Raw genomic sequence first — 20,235 nt, 5'->3', positions numbered from 1 at the left:
ATGATATTGCAGCTGAAGCTGAAGCAGACATGCTTCAATGTAGACAGTCCTACAAATCACAGATTCTTTTTGCTGTTTTAGCTAGAGCCAAGTATAGTCATGAGTAATGCTTTCCATGGCAACAACCATGGTCTACAGATATATGCAGAAGTAAACGGTGATACTGCAAATCTGTTACTATGAGTCATCCTCTCCTTACCTTGTATAAAAAGACAAAGGCAGAAGTGATTACTTGGAAAGATTGATGCCTGAAGTCTCAGAACACCAAGTCACAATGACCTTCCTATCCTAAGCCACTTCAGATATCTTAATGTGCCACTGCAGTCAAGATAGCCATCTAAAAGCAAAGGAATGCAATTAATACTCATGTCACAGATGATGTTTGTTATTAAATCTAGGATTGGTGGACTTCTTTCATGGATCCCCTTTAATGATTTCTGTTGGGAAAAAATTGCTGTTTTTATTTATATTGTGTATGTTTAAGAACCTATCTAATGCTTAATTAATGTACAGTATATGTTTTTGGTCATTTTAAGATTTCTTAGAATTTTTATCTTCATGTTGCATTATATTAGACATTTTTAGAGACCTAAAATTGCTTAATTGTGTTTTCAGCAATTGCATGTCAATTAGTAGGTGAAATTCCCAGCAACCCTAGTGATCCTTATTTATTTCCCACTCACAGTAAATCACTTAAATTTGAATGTATGCAGTAATACATTCTTTTTTATATTGCCACCAGAGAATAGTTAAGTATTGCATGTTGGTTGGTCATGCAAGCAGGAATTTTACTGTACTGTGATACATGACAATAATACTACAATATGAATACTACCACAACTACTACTACTATTTTGCTTACCAATATAAAATATAGAAGCTAGCTAATCTCAGTAAGACTCAAGTTCTTGAAACAAATTTTAATTTGAGCAAAGATTTTTTTTTTTCTTGGTACTTTATAGGGATTGTGGGGTCTCATTTTGTGTGTGATTTAAATTCAGTTCAATATGGATTCAGATGTATTGCCATTTGTGTAAAAGCATGCTAATTGGCAGAACATCTCTCCCTCTCTCTCTCTCTCTCTCTCTCTCTCTCTCTCTCTCTCTCTCTATATATATATATATATATGTATATATACTAGACATTAAGCCCGTTACAATAACGGGTGCTAAAACGGTAGTGCTTAAACATTAGTAGGAACAGTCTATATTAAATGGCAAGGGACCTTGTATGTGGCTGTAATATGCGCCACTGTATTGTGTGCCTTTAATTTTCTCTCTCAGTAATACTGGTTTGTATTTCCGTAAAATGCCTGTAATTTTGTCTGACAGTAATACAGTGGAACCTCGATTCACGTCCATAATTCATTCCAAAACTCTGGTTGTAACCCGATTTGGTCATGAACCGAAGTAATTTCCCCCATAGGATTGTATGTAAATACAATTATTCCGTTCCAGACCGTATTAACTGTATGTAAATATATATTTTTTTAAGATTTTAAGCACAAATATAGTTAATTATACCATTGAATGTACAGCGTAATAGTAAACTAAATCTAAAAACATTGAATAACACTAAGAAAACCTTTAACAACAGAGAAAACTAACACTGTAAGAGTTCGCGCTATAGCCTTACGACCCGCTCGCTGAAAACACATTTTTAAATGAGTTTTAAGCACAGGGAAAAAAATGAACATTTGAAAAGCCGTAATTTAATAAACAACCAAGAAAAGTAACATTGCAACAATGCACGCATGCGCACCAAGAAAAGTAACATTGCAACAAGTAACATGTTCTGTCTCTGTCGCGGGCATGCGTGTGAGTGCGTGTATGTGTGCATCCGTGCAGTTCTGTCTCTGTCGCGGGCCGGCATGCATGCGTGCGTGCGTGTCTGTCTCTCGCGTGGGCCTGCTTGCGTGCGTGAGTGTGTGTGTGTGCGTGCGTGCGTGCGTGCCTGCCTGTGTGCGTGTCTGTCTCTCGTGCGGGCGGGCCTGCCTGCGTGTGTGTGTGTGTGTGCGTGTCTGTCTTTCTCTTGCGCACACGCATCTCTGTGTGTGTGTCTCTCTCTCTCTCTCTCTCTCTCTCTCTCTCTCTGCACACACAGGGAATGCACAGGAAGACACTGAACACGTGCCATGTGGCCCCGCGCATGTGCACTTCACCAGAAGACACACACACACAGACACCTGGACACACACAGGGGTTTTATTAAAGAGGATATATATATATAAATATATGTTTGTAGCTAGTAATCCACAAGGGGGATATTGAAAATTAAAAAATAAGGTAATTCTGGCCATGCAGAAGGTAAGTACGCTCTATCGTCAAACGTTGGCGCTGTATCTGATCATATTCACCTCTGACAGGATAGTGTCCCCATGTGGGGAGAAAAGCATTTGGCCATGCTGTCTTTGGCAATCAGCAGCTACCCTCCAAAACACATGTAGCTCTGATCTGTCTCTCAAAAAGGTCTAGCGTTAGTCCTTAACAATCTGTAGATGATAATGTCTGCTGAACAAACAAGTATTGCTAGCTAAGCAGAGGCATGGTACGCTCCAACACGTGGGAGAGGTAGACCGACTCGAACGAAGGCTAGCGCGTGAATGAGGAGGGCCCTGCCCCCCTCCCTTCGGCCTGCAGCCGCTCTCTCGGATTCATGCAAATAAATCGGTACCGCAAGCAAATTATGATACTTGGCACGAAGAGAGAAGTCGCAAAATCAACCAGAATGTTCAAGCAAAATATAGAAAAAAACCTGATCTAAACCTGCTCTGGACGTCCATCCTTTGACATTCCAGCTGATTCAATAGAACACTTTCTGTTATGCGGTTTAAAAGTACGACAGATTGCAGATCTATATGGTGTATCGGAGAAGATGATCACAAGGTGAATGAGCCAGTTTGATATACGGTAAGCTGCAATGGCTGTATTAGTTTAGGTAATTTGACATGGAATGCCCAGAGCAACTCCAACTAATATTTTGAACTGTATAAAGTCAGGTGCACATTCGTAGCTAGTTTTTCAAACAAATTTGCCACTGATCAGAACTGTAGAGTATTCTATTGACTCTGCTGGAATGTCAAAGGATGGACGTCCAGAGCAGGGAACTGTGTCACCTGGACTGGAGTGTAGTAGAGTCCGTTCCACCTGTTCTTCGATAATTTCAAAAATAGTTTCATCTACATCGGAGTATAAAAGGGCCGCCAACATTGTAATTTCTTCTGATAAATCTTCAATTCTCTCTCTGAAATACGTAATATCTTCGGCAGAATCCATTTCATCGGGAGTAGTAAGCAGTTTTCTAATTAATTCTTGTGCTTTGATTCACCAATCAGTAACTAGAGGGCGTGTTAGAGCCTTCCCTCTCAACTTTGACGAGTGAAAGTGACAGTTTTATTTCAAGTCGTATTTCATGACGGTTTGCAGGAATGTTACGGACAAAATGAAATAAATAAATAAGCAACAAAAAACATATTTCGTGACACATTTATTTATTTATGCTCTGATTTCATGACATATTTATTTATTTAGGCTCTCATTTCATGACACATTTATTTATACTCACATTTCACAGTACTTTTATTTATTTACGCATTTATTTATTTATTTATTTTATTTTGTCCGAAATATTCCTCCATACCCTGATGATATTGCATGATGGATAAGTATCTGCCTGTATTTCTCAGAGAGAGTGAAAGAGACAGAGAAAAGCAAACAATGAAAAATCAATATGGGCTGTTAGAGCTTTTAGGTGTGCGAAGCAGCGCGCGGGAAGCATATCATATATCATTGAGGAGTTTTATTTAATATGTAATAGGTGCTATGATTGGGTAGCTTCTCAGCCATCTGCCAATAGCGTCTCTTGTATGAAATCAACTGGGCAAACAAACTGAGGAAGCATGTAACATAAATTGAAAGACCCATTGTCTGCAGAAAGCCGTGAACCAGCGAAAAATCTGTGATATATACTGTATTTAGATATGCTGACATTTAAAATCCGCAATGGAGTGAAGCTGCGAAAGGCGTACCACAATATAGCAAGGGATCACTGTACATATAACTAGGGGGCTTCACCCCCTGTTCACTTTGCTCACCAACCCCCCGTCTGCGCTATGTGCCAGCAACTTCGTGTCTCTGCCGCTTGCGTATGTGGATTTCACTTTCACCAAACAACACAACTTTTAATTCTCACAGATAGGCCTCTTCATTTGGAAGAAACACTACTTTCCCTGATGGCAACATGAATTAGACGATGTACAAATCTCTGACTTAAAGTTTAAAGCCAAACAACGTCTACATACTTCTGTCATATCATCTATGTCCATATATTTAATCTCTTTTCGCTTTTACCTTTTTGTCAATATCACATTGAATTTTGATTCTGTGTTTGGAATTACATTGTGATAACGCAATGTATAACTGCCCGTGAGTGAATATTGTTTCTTTCTCTCTACATGAACTGTGTCTAACAATAGCATTCACACAAATAAGAAATGATTGAACCGTGTGCGTGGTTGTAAATGTTTTAGATGTGGGCAGGACTTTTCCAAATCTCTTTGCATAAAGTCTTGTCTCACAGGGCTTGGAATTTTCTCTTCCGGGATTTCACTTTCACCAAACAACAAATCTTTTAATTCTCGCAGATACGCCTCTTCATTGGGAAGAAACACTACTTTTCCCTGGCAACATAAATTAGACCATGCACAAGTTTCTGACTTAAAGTTTAAATCCGAACAATATATTCAATCTCTTTTTGCTGTTCCTTTATTTCACCAAGTATTCATTTCCATTGTTTTGAGACTTTTGAATTTTCGTACTTTCATTATCTCTAACATGCTCTGCATGTGCATCACACCAGCGTTTTTGAATTCTATTTACTCTTTGTTTTTATTTCCTCCTCCGTTGTGAAATGGAGGTTCTGATCGTTAAATCTCTTGGCACAAATTGTCTCACTGGAGGTGGTGGAGGATGTGACGGGTCTTTTTTTTTTTCTAGTGTCTCTCTGAGAATGTCATATCTTGTCTCTCTTCCCAAGATTATTTTATTATAATAGAAAGAATTATTGGGACGAGAGAAGACATTTTCAAAGAGACAAGACGAGACATTTTCAGAGAGATAATTTCACATCCCTGTTCTATACTATCTTTCCCAACAGGAGACCTAAAACGAGACTTTGTGCCAAGAGATAAATTGAAAACAGGTCCAAGTACACTGTAGCGGGGCGGAAATCGTCCCGCTCGAGGAGTCAAAGACAAACAGTAGAAGAAGAAAAGACAAAGAGTAGAAGACAAAGTAGAACATCGTAAAGAGGTTCAAAAATATTGGCGCGATACACATGCCGAGCAGGTTAGAGATTATGACAGTACTAAAATTCGAAAGTCTCAAAAAACTGATGGTAAAGATTGCATTAGCACTAACAAATGGAAATTATTACTCGATGAAATAACGGAACACTGAAAAGAGATTGAATATATGGACATAGGTGATATGACAGAGTTATTACAAGTTTAATTTCAAATAAACCACAAAGTCAGGTTTATATTTATGATCACGGAAAAGCGATGCAGCACAGAATCAAAAGAGTTAAATGATCGGACGTATCAGAAATACTACAGCCAATAATGGATACAAACCCATACGTCCAAAAGTATTGCACTTTACACAAAATTTATCTGAAAAACACGGACAAAGTAGTTTTCTAGGATTTCTATATGAATTCAAAACATCACGCTCACATATATAATAAACCAACATGTGACGAATTGTCAGCAATAATAGTTTTGAATGATGGAGATATCAAAGACAGAGTTGATATTCATATTTATCCAAAAGCACAGCACTATTCGTCGGAAGCGGCAGATCCAGGAAATGACTACTGCGTAGGGCCCACACAGGGGTTGTCGAGCAAAGCGAGCAGGGGTCAGAGCCCCCTAATGTGTATATATATATATATATATATATATATATATATATATATATATATATATATATATATATATATATATATATACAGTAGAACCTCGGTTCACGACCGTAATTCGTTCCAAGACTCTGGTCGTAAACCGATTTGGTCGTTAACCGAAGCAATTTCCCCCATAGGATTGTATGTAAATACAATTAATCCATTCCAGACCATACGAACTGTATGTAAATATATATATTTTTTTAAGCTTTTAAGCACAAATATAGTTAATTAAACCATAGGATTTATATCGTAATAATAAACTAAATGAATAACACTGAGAAAACCTTGAACAACAGAGAAAACTAACACTACAATAGTTTGCGCTATAGCGCTACCAACCGCTGGCTAAAAGCACTTTTTTTAATGAGTTTTAAGCACAGGGAAAAAATGAACATTTGAAAAAATCCGTAATTAAATAAACCAACAAGAAAAATAATATTGCAACAATGCACGCTAAGAACCAATCACTGGAAACAGAAGTGAAAACAAAATCAAGCCCAGTGCATTCTTTAACTGCCTTCCTACCTTAATGCGTCCAGCTCTCTCTTGCACTGCCTGTGTGTCTGCACGCTGCCTCTGTGTGTGTGTGTGTCTGCGCGCTGCCTCTGTGTGTGTGTGTGTGTCTGTCTGCGCACTGCCTCCGTGTGTGTGTGTCTGCACGCTGCCTCTGTGTGTGTGTGTGTGTATGTTTCTGCGCGCTGCCTCTGTGTGTGTGTGTGCCTGTGCGCTGCTCGCTGCCTCTGTGTGTGTGTGCGTCTGGCGCTCTCTCACGCGCTGCCTCTGTGTGTGTGTGTGCGCCCCTTTCTCGCGCTGCCTGTGCGTGCTGCCTGTGTGTGTGTGTGCGCTCTCTCTCTCTCTCTTGCTCGCTGCACAGGAAATGCACAGGGAGAGATTGAACAAACCGAAAGGGAAACTGGCTTGTTCGTATACTGAGTGTGTGGTCGTGAACTGAGTCAAAAGTTTGGCGAACTTTTTGGTCGTAAACCAAGTTGTACGTGTACCGAGACATTCGTGAACCCAGGTTCCACTATATATATATAAATGTTTGTAGCTTGTAATCCACAAGGGAGAAAACAAATCACGTATTTTAAAATAGCTTTTTATTCCCAAGCTTTTGACAACCTACTGGGCTTCATCATCAGAGGAAAATGATTAGACATACATGAATCAAAGGCAATATATAGCAAATGTGGGGTACAAGAGGGGATGGATTAATAAGGTGTGTTGCAGAGGGTGTTAGTCATAGTCTTTTTTATTATTTAAGTGTTTTTCATTTTTTTAAGCTTGCATATGCTGGGTTCAAGTCCAAGTGTCATGGCATTTTCATTAGTGAACCACGATTCAGCCAGCTCACGGGCACTCTTTAGTATTGGCCCTGAATTTTACTTGCACAGTCTCCCAGATAAATGTGTGTACCGGTGGAACTTGTATCTGCATATACCAGAGATCGAACTTCAGGGCTAATAATAATATCTCTATTAATTAATTAGTACATTGACAAACCAGAACAGAAGTTTCACAGCTTATAGATAAAATGTAAAAATGTTAAATGTGAAATACATTAATTTTATATTCTGCATTTATTAAGAATATTATTTGAATGTTAAATAGAGCCTAATTTATGAAAATCAACTAATTATAACAATTTTGTAAGTTTTTTTGTGTAATCTTATTTTGATTTATGTATACATTTGTATAAATTATATGGAATGTCATCTAATGTTAATACTGCATTGAATTATTAAAATACTACCTAATATGACTTAATAAGTATTTTGTAGAATGTATTTTTTAATTAATAATGTATGGTTTCTGTATTAAGGGTATTACTGTGAATCTAAAGAAGGAGATATTATGTATTATGTAATTTGCACTTAAGTCATGTACAAATGTCTGCCTTTTTTGTACTGCTTTAAATATGTCTAGTTTGTTAATTTTTTTCCAATAACATACACCTGTTCAATGGTAGGGGGCTGCTGATCTATTCTATATGTGTTTGCTTCTTTATTTAATTAGACCATTGCTTGAAGTGGGCTGGTATCACCAGTTTCATCAGTTCTAACTGTTGAGTGCTGCCACCCTTATAGGAATCTTCACCAGGGACCCCCTGCCACCCACACCCTCCCCACTATTTGATTATCTGTCACTCTGTCGCAACAATTAAAGTTTCACTGCACCTTTTCTTAGCATATCTGTTATCTGTCCAACCACTCATTGATTCAGTGTTGAGGTATCCTGATGCTCAAAGCTTTACGAACTTCCCATCCCATTAAAAATTTGATCAAATATGATTCGATCACAGTAAAAAGTGTGCCAACAGTAATTTGGTTCCACTTCAAGCATTGGATTAGACTACATGTATCTTTGAGACTTATGTTATGGGCTACTGGGCATTTTATATACAGCACTGAAGTGAGACTGCATATGAGATTTGCAAACAGATGATCCAACAGGGCTGTGGTGTTACAGTCCCTTTACTACAAACTCTGAGTTGAGTGAAACTAAAAAGCTGCTAAATTTAAAAAAGCAAATATGGTGCTCAACATGGCTGCTGCTTACAAGCCCTGAGTTTCATTCCCAGCAAAAGACATTTTTTCCAAAATCTACACTTTACATGCTTTTTTATGTTCTCCCAATTTATCATAACTATATAAATAACTATTAATTATTAATATATGATTACTACTATATTTACAGTACATAGCGGTTTATTTTCATTTGTTTCTTTGAATTATTATTCTTTCTTCTATATTTATTTAAAACAAATTGCTGTCCTTCATTTCCCCCACAGTCCTTTATTCCTTTTATATTTCATATTTCATTCAAGAATGTTGTTCAAGGATTGCAAAATAACCAGATTTTATTGTGGTTAAAAATTACATTCATATATAAAAGTGATTAAAATATAGTGTCTCCATTTGTTGATGTTTTATTTCAACTTAAGAAAGTATTCAATTTTAATCAGAAAGAAAGATGAAGAACCCATTCTTTTATATTCTCACCTATGGTCAACCTGAATATTTACATAACAACACCTTGGGAATAAAAAAAGTTTAAAAACCCTAACATTGTGATAGGTCTTCATAATTGCACAAGCCTGGTGATCAACTCAAACATGAAAACAAAAAGAAAATGATTAGGTTTCAATTTGAAACCAGATTGCAAAGAAAATTACTGATAGAGCAACGTTCCCCATTATCTGGTATTATCAAGTTCTGTTCTGTTTTAGTTATTGCCTATTTCACTAAATATTTGCATGGTCATGTACACATCTGCATGAAAAGACCAAGGTTTTATTCTAATATTATTTTGTTCATAATAATTACTTTTGAACGCTTTGAAATCACTTAGTTTTTTTTTTGTCCAGCACTTCCTGATTCACCAGTATGAGAAAACCTCAACATATGATATACTGTTCGACTCAAAATATTGTGTCATATTTTTGGCCCTGTAGGCCCGAATCACCTTAATTTATGCTATTTTTGGACCATATTTTGTGAAGGAAATTACACACTTATGATTAACAGTAAAGCAATAGGTGTTTTTAGCAAAAATGATCAGTAGAACTTCAAGTTATGCATGCCACATCAGCCAGTTCCAGGGGTTCGCCCCTCTTAATGGGTTACTCCTTTTCATAAAAGTTTGAAAATATGGTGTGACAGATAGGGGGCGCTATCGCTCCCTTGAACCCTCAGACAATACGTCAGACACCAGGTAAAAGTCAAATCATTGACTTTATTAATAATCAACAGTGCACAAAGCACCCTCCTATCCACAATACTCATATAAATAAACAATTCTCCTATACATTAAACCAATCCACCACTCACAGACGCGTTGCCACCCTTCCACCCAGCTCAGCTTACCGTCTGGGGATTTCCCACAGTCCCTTATATTCCCTGACCCGGAAGTGTTTCCCATCCTTCAGTCCATGTGACCCCTTATCGCTTCCGGGTCTGATAAAAAGTCCTCTTCTTTATCCCGGAAGTACGTCCTTCCCTCTGTCGCCTTCACTAAGACGTACTTCCGGGTTATAGGTGAAACCAAAGTCTCTGTGCCTTCCTGCAGCCTCCCCCTGGAGGTCCCCGTGGTATCCAACAGGGCTGTAATGAAAAACTCCACTGTCCATGATGCCCTGCGGGAACTTGGAGCACCTCTATGTTTCATGCAAGGCTCCACCTGGCGGCCTGGGGGTATTGGCCGAGATGGAAGGCCGGCCACATTCCACAATGGGGATGCATTGATTTAGAGTGTCATTTCATGATATTTTGAGTTTGTTCATCATGAATAATTATATATCATACAAAGTTGACTGACTTATTTTCTCATTCAGTCATCAACAAAAACATTATTTCTCATTTAGCTGAAATGCCATGCCATAATTTGGCAGGATGTGCATCTAGATCAGAAGATACCGGCCATGAAATGATAGTTCATTTATCTATATTTAGAGGTAAAAGCATCCCTACATTAGAAAAACTAAAAATCTCAAAAATGCTCTGTCTGATTCGAAATCTTGTGACATTATAGAAAAAAAAGAAAATTACATGACATTGTCAATACATTTCTATATGTCAATATTTATTATTATCATGCTAACTTACATACTCTTGGCTTTGCTAAGAGCAGGCATTCCAGATGCGTCTTTCATTCATTACAGAAAATGAATATGTCATCAAGATACACGCCAGAATATGTGGAATTTGGGCACAAAATCTGATCCTTCCTATGCTGAAAAATTAAAGGTGTGCCATCCAAATGGGAGTCTGATAATTTCAAACAATCCATCAGGGGTGGCAAAAGCCATCTTCTTGCAACTGGTACCTCAAAAGGTATCTGCCAGTACCCTTTTGTTAGATTGAGGGTAGAGATATACAAGGCTTGATTTAGTTTTTCCAGTAACTAACTCATCAATACACAGCATTGGAGACCTTATTTAAGAATCTAATTTCAATACAAAACCAAATGGACCCATCCAGTTTATGGACCAATACGATTGGGCTCTCCATACACTGTTACTCTTGCTAATTATACCCAATTTGAGCATCTGTTTCATCTCATCATATACTACATTCTTTCTTGCCACCCAGTATATGATACTGGCGTATTTGCACTTTAACACCAGGCTCGGTTACATTTTTATGTTCAACATGCTTTAGTGAGGAAAAGACATCTGATTTTTTCCCAATAAAAGACAGCAACTCAGTTTTCTGAGCAATAGCAACATCAGTGAGGGAAGGGGGTATGACTGGTGTCCCAGCCAATTTGCCATCCTTGACGGTCGCTCAAGATGGTGGCTCCTCTGCTCCATTCCCTTACCATGTAATTCCGGCTGCTGTGCGCTGGTTCTCTCTTTGCTGCAAGTTGGCTCCCTGTTAAATACTAAAGCAATGGCAAACAAACACAGCTGCCCTTCAAAAACTCCTGCCTAAGCAATATTTCAATGGGAAACAAACACACTCTTAACCAGCTCTTTTGTGGGATCAGCTGCGGCTTTGCTTCCTTACTGTGTAACAAGCTTCTTGCACAATGCTTAGAACATTTAAAAGGCTGAGCCCCAGCCAGCTCACTTTTCTGTCCTCTCTTCCCCAGGCCACATTTGCGTTGGTTCGTTCAAAGCTAAAGAGGAAACTCTCAGGGTCGTCCATAGGGGCCATCTTCACAAATCGCCTAGGACACCAGTCACAATATATATCCAAAATTCCTATTATCCCTACAAATGATCTATTTCAGTTCAAAAGAATACAGTTTCCTGTAAAATTGTGTTTTGCATGACTACAAACAAATACCAAGGTAATTTACTAGCAGGAACTGATCTGTGGCAAGAATGCTTTAACTCTTGGCAAATTGTATGGAGCATATTCCAGAGTAAGGAGCATCAGTGAACTAATGAAATTAGCCTCTGGGTAAAAACATAATACATGTATTGTATACAGAAAAGTATTCAATTAGTTACATGCAATTTCTGATACAGTACATTTAATTAACTAATGGCAGTATAACTGAGGCCCACTGCCTTAGGAAATTTCCCAAGCAAAGCCGGGTAAACACATCTAGTGTGATATTTTTTTGACATTTGATTTTTTACCAGTGCCCTCCAACAGCCACTCCCTGAAGGTTTAAAATGACAAGCTTCAAATATAACAATGTTGGTATCATTTTAGATTATTGCAAGGTCAGTGTTTACGAATACATTGCTATTTTTAATTTTTTCAATTCCAGTATAGAATATTAAGACTTTAATAATTTAAATTAAAGCACACATATTAATAGGTAAATATTTAACCCAGTTATTCCTGTTTATTATGTACTTCTCCTCATGAAGCAGATCTTTACATTTCTTACAAACACCCCAAATTAGAGCAGATTACATTAATTCAGACGTTTTATGCATTAGTCAGTACTTATGCTGCATTCACATGTTATGATGCAAATGTGAAATATAAATTTCCCAGGAGGAGATTTCACATGAATACTCTTTAAAGTGGTAGGTTCAGGTAAGACAATTCGGTCAAAACTGTACTACTGAAATTACATAATATTGACCTGTCACCTCTTTTAACAGTATAAAATAGAAATATTTATTTGTGGTTGAACTGTATATAAAGCATTTCATTTGTGTTTTTTTTTAGTAAATGCATTTAGCTTGTGATTTAATTCCACTAAAATTTATGTTGGCCATAAACAATAGCACTCTGTGATGCAGTAATTGCCAGACTTTAACCAATAGAACAAAAAAGAGTAAAGAAATGATCAAATGGTATGGCTGCAGATTGTTAGGAATGCTTAAATCATAATCATGTCATAATTTCTTTGGCAATTAAAATAGCTATCAGAGAAATATTTAAAGAAAGAGAATAAGCATGCTAAGTAGATGATTTGAAAATGAAACTAATGTCTGTTTACGACGTAAAAGCATTTATGCCAACAGCTATAATCTCTGCATTGTTTTAATTCTTTGCTAATTACATTGACTTGTTTTATTAAATCATGAGTTATGTTCCTGAAATAGCTCATTTGATTTTCCACTTCATGATGTTTAATTTTCTAGGAAAACAAATACGTTTAAAATCAATGACTGTATTTTGCCATGAGCCCTAGCACTCTGAAAAATAGTTTGTAGCCTTTAGTAATAGTCTAATCCTTCCACAAACACACATACACACTCAAGATGCACATTAGAAGGACAAACCACTTCAATATTAGAGAAAAAAACTGGCATCTTGACATTTAAAAAGACGAAAACAGCAGTCAATGACAGTAATAGTCACTTGTCATTGCTTAGTTCAAGTTCCATCTTGAACTCCCTCCTTCAACTCTGTTTGGGCAAGTTGGTTCAGAGAAAAGGTCCAAATGCTGAAGTGTTTAATCAGTTTCAACAAGAGAACACCCAGGTGCTAAACTATTATGATGAACTACCCACCTTACCTTCTTCTTTGAACAATTTTGGCAAGAATGGAATGTTGTTTCCAAAAATTATTCCAATGTGTAAAGCAGTTACTTTAAATACCCATTTTGTCCCATATTTTCTGTTGTTAGAAAATGCTGGAACGTTTTTGCTTATAAAAAATAATGCTATGCTTGACCTTCAACTTAATCTCTCTGAATGTTTACAATTGAAAAGGCACATTAATTACAGCTTTAAACATATACGTAAGTTAATTTCCATATAGTATTTGACAATACCGCACAACAAACAAACAAATGACAAAATAAGAAAACCAGTTACCACTCTCCTAATAATGTAATTTAACATCTTCAAGGCAATGAGATCCAGCATCTGCCATCGACATGCTCTTCGGCTCAAAGTCATACAGTGTTATATTTGACAGGTTTGGAGGGTTAAAATTGCTTAATACTAGAATTACCAGAGCCTACGAGATAACTCAAAAATCCGGCCCACCATAAATCCGTTCGCACCTCTCCCACAGCATCTTTTGTCCTGTAAATGTGCCGATTAAGATAAGCAGCAAGCAGCTGGCTATTCCATCCCCCCACCCACTGCCGCTTTTCAATTTGCAAAGAAGTTTCTCAGTGTTTATCTTTGAATGAAGTGCTGGAGCTTTATTGGGTAAAAAAGTATATCATCATTTAGAATACATACATTTCATGTGTGTTCAGTGTCATCAACAATCTCTGTAAAAACGTTAACACAGAAACGTTTTTCATGTATTACTAATAATTGACAAAATGTAGACATGAAATGTATAATGTGTGAAACCTGAAATACAATTATGAAATTAAACACTTTCACAGAAGGTACAAGTATAACAAAACAAGTGCACTTTTATTCAAGAATTTAACCAAAGAAAAAAGAAAGCAGGTTACAGGCAGGCGGTTGATATAACAGCATGCATGGTGCAATGCTAAGAACTGCTGCCTTTCAATCAAGAGGTCGCAGTTTCGATATCAGCTGCTTCTCAAATTTACCATTTTCAGTAGTGAGCTGTTCTTATTGTATATATCATACAATAAAAACATACATTTGATTTGCGTCTGTAAATTTATAGTACTTGTCGATTTTTTTTTCAGTTTTATTCTCTCACATTCAAGCTCATACACACCCCCCCAGGTCTGACGCAGTTTTCATATATAGACGTGATATAACAAACAAATTAATTTTGTTATACCTGCTCTTTATTTGAAAACAGTGTCAGATCTTGTGCGTGAATGAGACTGAGAAAACTGTGGACATGGGTGTGAGTGTTGTGCGTGACTGAGCATGACAGTGGATATAAATTGTTTTTATTCAATTTTATTCTTGAGTGTTCCTGCTCACGCTGAATTAGTATGCGCCTTCTGATCCATGATGTCAAAGTCGCTCTGACAAAAAAAGAGAGACTTAGATATATATGACATTTGGAATAATTCATTTTATGACCTGTATTATACATTTCGGAAACATTGTTGCACTAATGCAACATTATATTCATATACATACCTTTATGCGGTTGTAGTTAGTGACAGCGTTTTTTGTTTTTTTTTTTCTGATCTTGGCCAGTGTCCACATGTTGCTGCATGCTGGTATTTCTTTTCAACTCCAGGAAATGCAGAGGACAGAATAGTACAGACAGACAGAATGAAACTGAATAATAATGAAAAAAAACCAAAGCTAACCTTTACAAGTATCATACATTTACACCGGCTGTTACAGACTGAAATCAAATGTATGTTTTTATTCTAAAATAGTAAGAATAAAAGCAGCTGACTTCTCAAAATAGACTCGTCAGGGATCGAACCTGTGAAGTTTTGATTACCATTCAACAGTTGATACTGTTGTGCCACCAAAGCAGTCATAGTAATTGTGCGTCAATGTCGCACCCTAACACATGTTGTTTTTCTGCAGTTATATTTTTGAACAAAAGTGCGCATGTTCTTTGATATTTGGACTTCAGGCTTCACACATTTAAACGTCATGTCTACATTTTGTCAATTTTTGCAAAAACATCAAATAAATTTCTTTTTTAACGATGTGTTTACATAGATCGTTGTAGACACGAAACATACATGAAATGCAAGTGTTCCAAATAACGATAAAGTATTTATAAAAGGTGTGATTTTGCTTGACTTCTCACTCTATACAACTCCAAGCAATTGACACACAGGTAAACAGACTTGAGCTGAGAAAACTGTGCGCCGGTAGGGGATGTGATAGCAGGCTGCTTGCTGTTTGCTACTTATCAACATATTTAAAGGACAAATGACGCTGACGGAGAGGTGAGAAGCGATTTAAGGTGTTACGGATCTACGAGTTTTTTCGTAGGCTCTGGTAATTCTAGTGTTAATTGTGTTATCAGGAGTCCAATTATTTGGTCACTTCTCAACACCCCAAAAGTTCCTTTATTTATGACCCACCCCTGCTAAATTGCTTTAATTTGAGTGTATCCAATAATACATTGTTGTTTATCATTATCAGATAGTGACAATATGTTTCATGTTTGACAGATATCCATCCATTATCTAACCCGCTATATCCTAACACAGGGGTCTGCTGGAGCCAATCCCAGCCAACACAGGGCGCAAGGCAGGAAACAAAACCTGGGCAGGGTGCCAGCCCACTGCAGGGTGCACACACACACACACCAAGCACACAGTAGGGACAATTTAGAATCGCCAATGCACCTAATCTGCATGTCTTTGGACTGTGGGAGGAAACCTGAGTACCCGGAGGAAACCCACGCAGACACGGGGAGAACATGCAAACTCCACGCAGGGAGGACCCAGGAAGCGAACCAGGGTCTCCTAACTGCGAGGCAGCAGCGCTACCCACTGTTTCTTCAGTTATAATTCTGTCTTTTTCCTCTTGTCCCCAGACTCAAACCACTGCATGGCTTGAGGTATCTTTTCACTTTACCCCTGTGTATGTAACAGTACCAGTTTCAAGAGTTGCTTTTAGAGGGCTAGAACCATCACTAAACAATTAAATATCAAAAATATTATCATATTCGTGATTAACAACCTCAAAGTAGCATAAAATGACACTCCATTAGTGATCCCCAATTTTTCAGTTTTATGAAAACAAGTAACTTTGATCACTCATACTGAATCACAGTAGGGGGTAAACCTCTGGGGTCATGGATGTGGCATGCACAACTTTAAGTCCTTAAGATAATTTTTACTGAAGACACCTTATTGGTTTACTCATCATCATAAGGATATAATTTTATAAGGTCAATAAATGGACTAAAAATGAGGGGTTTTGGCTCTAGACGGCCTAAAATAGGGGGAGCCCCCCAAAACTCAACATTTTGCATAACTAGACATCAGGATCTGGATGAGACAAGAAGAACAGTATATCATATGTGATATTTCAAAATGTTCATAAGTAAATCTTATGAACACAATAACAAAATTCAGGGGTGTCAAACACATATCCTGGAGGGCAACAATGGTTCCATCCAAATTCTAAATAAGTCTCTAATCCTTACTGTCAATGACACATCAATATCAATATATCAAACTTATTTATATAGCAAAAACAGCAATAGCTGATCAAAGTGCTGTACAACCAAGAATAATACAGTACAAAATAAAATAAACAAACGTCAATAAAATAGACAGCTCTATAATTATAATGAATTAACACTAGAATCCTTGAAGCCACAATAAAAGTTGTAATGCCAGGCCACTTTAAATTACTTCACACCTCTCCATTAGCTTCTTTTGTTTTGCAGATTTGTTGATCAGCACAAGCAGCAAGCAGCCTGCTATCCCATTCCCCACCAATGCAGCTGAAATTGTCCCAGCTCAAGTCTGTTTATTTGGGTGTGAGGTGCCTGTAATTGTATAGGGTAAATAAAGTATTGTTATTTGGAATACATACATTCAATGTGTGTTCTGTGCCTACAACAATCTGGGTAAATGTCGGATGACAGAAAATGTGAGGCAAGAAATGGTGAACACAAAACTAAAACAGATTTTTTTTTCATGTTATAATAATGACAAAATGCTGATGTGAAGTGTATAATGTGTGAAGACTGAAGTTCATATATAATAAATACTTTCAGAAAAGGTAACAAAACAAGTGTGGTTTTACTCAAAAATAAAACCGAATAACAAAAAATTCAAGTGACAACAAGATACCAAGAAAACATGATTTGCCTCTTGATTTAGAGGCAGCTGGTCTTACCTCTAACCCAGGCTTACATTTATCCAGATTATTGTAGAAATGGAAAATACATGGAATGTATGTATTCCAAATAATTTTATCTTATTTACCGGGCATTTCACACCACGATAAACAGACTTGAGCTCTGAGAATATTGTGTCTCACTTCAGCTGCGTCGGTGGGGGATTGGATAGCAGGCTGCTTCTGCTGTTTGACACATTTGCAAAACAAAGACACTGATGGAGAGGTGTGAAGGAATTTAAAGTGGCCCGGCATAACAATTTTTTTTTGTAGTCTTCAGGGATTCTAGCGTTAAAAACCAAGGAATAATATTTTGCCTTAAGAAGTGATTTAAAACTAGGCAAAGTAGGGGCCAGCATAAGCCCATTCCCATGTCTGGAGGCTACAACTACAAAGTCACAGTCTCCCCTACACTTTAGTCTTGATTTAGGGACCACCAGAAGCAACTTATCAGTAGACCTGAGTGACCTAGATGGAATATATAATTTTAAAAGTTTGCAGAGGTAAGAGGGAGTTAGGCCATTTATTCAGTATAACATGTCGCGAAATTCAAAGTAATGTTATACATTTATTCCTATTGTTGAAGTCTTCTATGTCTAGCTATTGTCCTCATCATTATAAGATTATCATTAAACAATTTTCAGTATTTTTAATGTGGAAATTCAAGCCTTATTAACTAATAAAACAGAACTGTAATCAAGCCCAAGCGTTCATATTGGATTTATCATAAATGTACAATGTTAGAATAAGATTCTAAATCAGTAGCCAAACTTTGCCGTCAATGAAATATGTTCTTTAATTCTAAAGTGTATATTCCTCAAAGTGTTGATCGGCAAATTTTGCTAAGGTGTTTTTTTGCAGCAAAAGTGTTTGCTTACTGACCATATTCACAGAATATTTTCCAGGAGTTTTGCTGTTCAGTTTATTTAGGTGTTTTTTTCCAACCACCCCATGATACTTTGCAAGGCCAGTGTGACATCACAAAGCAATAGCAACCAAGCACAGAACTTTCAGGCCTGCTTAGGATTGTTGCCAACATGGCTGTCACTGGGTGACCCATACCAATCCCATACCCACTCCTCGATTGTTATATGTGAGTTGTCATTGAACTTAAAAGAGTAAAGTCCCGAAGTGACAAAAGATTGAGAAATACTGACAGATTTCCATCCCCGATTCATTAAAAAATATAAAATAAAATAAACAAAAACCTTGCAGTATTTTTATTTGAGGGGTACATTAGCTGCCCATAATAACAACATTAGGAGAACTGCCACCAGTAGAACTGCATGGCTAAATATGCATGCAAGTTCGGTATGTGCCAAGCTTTAATCTCAAAACAAGCCCAAAAGAAAACACAGGACATGCTATGAAATAATAAAAACAGAAAATGTATTATTATTTACAAGGTGTTTCTTTATTCTTGATAAAATGTATCTGTGCAGGTAAATCGGAAACAAGACAAATGTTCTAGCTGCACCCATGAGCTGAGTCAAACAATGGAACAAGACACTCTCACAGCACCACTTTGTGGCATGGCCAATGTGTGCATCAAGAGTGGAACTCTTTGAGAGCAATGAACCACATTTTATTTACTTATTGCTAGTTTGTGGTTTTTGACTATTTGTTGCATTTTGTTTGTGGTATTTGTTCCCTCTGTGTCATTTGTTGCTTGAGTCACAGTGGTGCAGTTTTTAGTAAAAATTGCCTCCTTACAGCCCAGATCACATATATGGCCACCATAATAGGTCCATCATAGTTTGCTGATTTCCACTAGCCTTTAGGGACACTTAAAACACCATTGTAACATTATAATCTACTCAAAAATAGTTCAGGTTCACCTTCCCCATTGACTTCAATCATTTTGTGGAGCTTGGTGAAGTTCTCAAACATTTCAGTAAATTTTCCCAAATGCATGGAGAGGTGAACATCATGTGGTTTGAACAACATTAACTCTGTAATAGCAGCCATTTCTAATATTTGATACGTTTTCTTGCATAGCTCATTTATAAATGCTTCACTGAAACAGATAACTTTGTGATGAACACAGAGAGATGCCAATGGGGAAAAATAAACTTTTGTTACCCTTGGTAATTTTGATTTATTTTGCTAAATAGAAAAAAAAAATATAAAGGGCTAAATGCATATATTTAAGGGTAAATCAGGAAAAGAAGGATTCTATGTCACAACAAGTAAGCATACTAAAATTAAGCAAACAGCAATAATTGAGTTCTTATTATTGACTGAAAAGAAGCCCTTTCATTGTCAGACACAATAACGAAATTATTTTACTCAGCACAATTTCTAATAGTCATAGCTTCACATATGCTATAACATGTTAAGAACCAGGATTTGACTTATATGTTTATACTTTTACAAATGACATGATACAGAAAGATCCCTTTAAAATTTAACTGTCCAGCTGTTTAATCAATCTGTTTTTTTTTCATTTATCTGTTAATTAATAATACTTTGAATATATTCACAGCATTTTCTTAAATAAAAAAATGTATTTGCATTTAAAATGAAACTCATATACTCATACACATCAAACATTTGCTTTCAGGGAAGGAAACATTACAATTTCTATGAAAATTCACAGATTTTTCCATTTGTTATTAACAGATTTATTAACTGTTTTATTA

The 20,235-nt window shown here is 36.8% G+C and overlaps 1 protein-coding gene across 1 annotated transcript in view; it reads left to right on the top strand.

Moving 5' to 3' along the window:
* Positions 1-20,235, top strand: part of LOC120525664 (T-lymphoma invasion and metastasis-inducing protein 2-like) — a 314,032-nt gene that overhangs the window by 709 nt on the left and 293,088 nt on the right. The window lies entirely within an intron of this gene.

Source organism: Polypterus senegalus, chromosome 3 (assembly GCF_016835505.1).
Source record: "Polypterus senegalus isolate Bchr_013 chromosome 3, ASM1683550v1, whole genome shotgun sequence".
In the NCBI taxonomy this organism is placed as follows: domain Eukaryota; kingdom Metazoa; phylum Chordata; class Cladistia; order Polypteriformes; family Polypteridae; genus Polypterus; species Polypterus senegalus.
The sequence above is the reverse complement of the archived record's forward strand: the minus strand, read 5'-3'. Positions and strand labels throughout refer to the sequence as shown.